The sequence below is a fragment of the Chenopodium album genome, chromosome 17, assembly GCF_948465745.1.
Source record: "Chenopodium album chromosome 17, dcCheAlbu1.1, whole genome shotgun sequence".
Lineage (NCBI taxonomy): Eukaryota > Viridiplantae > Streptophyta > Magnoliopsida > Caryophyllales > Amaranthaceae > Chenopodium > Chenopodium album.
In genome coordinates this window covers 40,143,236-40,145,376 of record NC_137850.1, presented here as the reverse complement: position 1 = coordinate 40,145,376, position 2,141 = coordinate 40,143,236, and positions in this window count along the sequence as shown.

Genomic DNA, 2,141 nt, shown 5'->3' with positions numbered 1-2,141 from the left:
ATAAAGATATAAAGCTAATACTTTTACTACACTCTAAATAGATGTTCCTAACTACTGTTTGCAAGCTTGACTGCTGCAAAACTTTAGTGATGCATTTAAATAACATAGTATTTTGGTTATAGGCCCAAATTTCTTGCCTATCAATGTAGTTGAAGTGAACAATACACAGGTTGATGGCCAAGATATTGGAAGGCCACTTTCAGACCAGTGCATGCTGTATCAGAAGACTACGAACCACCCAAGAACTAGCAAGCGCAAACGAGCAATTGCTTCTATGTCTGAACCACCTGCTCCTATAAGGTGTTTCCACTTTCCTTTGTGACCACAACACTTATTTATTTCTATTAAATAGTTAAGAGCAATAGCTCGCTTACATTTTTAGCTGCTGCACATATAGGGAAATAGGTGAAACGAGTGAGCAAGGCAGAATAAGAAACCAAAACTTGAAGAAAGCACAAGCTAAGAAAACCAGTAAGTGTGCATGGTATAAATCAGAAAAACATATCATCTTGATTGAATTATAACCAGATCACTTTTGCATCAAGATCTAAAACTAAAAATATTCATATGTATATAAACTAGCAACATTTGAAAAAGCTTTCAGCATAACAATCAGAAAATAAAATTCAGACCACACAATTTCCTAGCAACATTAGTATCATTACAACCAAATTTCATAATCAAGCCATTAACATGAGCATCCTCATTAGATTCTTCTTTTGTATATTATCCCCACCATAGGTGACGAATTACTATATCACTCTCCATTTTCTCGCCTTCAACAATATCATTTTTCACATCTTCCTTAGCTATTCCAGCACCTTCACCATTAACAGTAATCACAGCATCTTCATCATGTTCTGTGTTCAGCATTTTGGTCTTCCCTGCTTGCACCACAGGCACAAACTCACTAGCATCACTTGCAACATTCTTTCTAACTCTTTTCCTTCACCAAAACTCCTGATTTCCAAAATCTCATTTGACAGATCATCTAATTTCCTCTTTAGCTTGGTAATCCTCTTCCCTACATCAGAATGAATATACATTGCATTAGCTAATTTTCCCTGTAAATTAGCTTCCCTTAGCTCTAGCACTTGAAGTCTAGCTTGAATTTCGCGCTTTTGCACTGCTGAAAATTTATCCCCATTTCCTCCCATATTTAATTTTTACTTTTAAAAAAAATGAAACCTGTAAAATAATCAAAAGGTTTAGGCTAATTTACAATATTACTCTTACCATCTCCTTAAAAACTACAAATCACAATGGCCTTTTCCCTTTTATAATGAGTTGGCCTCCTGTCGTCTAAAATTGTAACTATCTTGTTAAATAGGGGAAAAAAAGGCTAGGCAATATTTAACATACAGTTACTCAACAACAATGAAACCTATATTAGATGCTAAAAGCTAAGAACATCGGAATCTTTTTTTTGTAGCATGTGATTATTTCACATTTTTTTTTAATTTTTAAAAGCTAAGTATTGAGAATGGGAGAAAGTGCTTATTTCACAGGTTTGTTTTAAAAGTAAGGTGCCAAGTATTTATTGTAAGAGAAAGAAAGTAATAAACACTTCAGTTTTCATTGTCCATAAGACAAAAGGTTGGCACATAAATACTATGTATAAGCAGTGACCACTAATTAATGCTAGCTTACCAACAAAACTGTATAGAAACATAAAACTGAAACTTGGCTTAGTGAAATTTTTTTTACTTATAATAAACTTATCAATCAAATTATGAATAAGCATTTGTGTCTAATGATATACTGCCTGCTGAGTTAGTTCTTAATGGCTGAACTCTTAAAGATTGATTTTGAAATTCTCATGTCACAGAAGTAGCTACTGGTCCTTCTCAAAAGCGGGTGACGAAACAACCTACTGCTAAAAAAACAAGTAAGCTTTGTTGACCATATTTGCTTAAACTCTTGTTTTGCATTGTAACATACTAATAAATTGCTGCGGCGTTCACTGGATGGATAGCAGAACCCCCTGCTGCTATGGTTGGCCTAAAATTACCCGATGCTTCTTTGAAGCTCAAACCACCTCAGTATTGTAAGCACTGTAATGCAAAAAAATTCTAACACGAATCACTTCATTTCTGTTGTGGAAATGGATCTATTGCATTAGTCACTAATGATTATCCTCG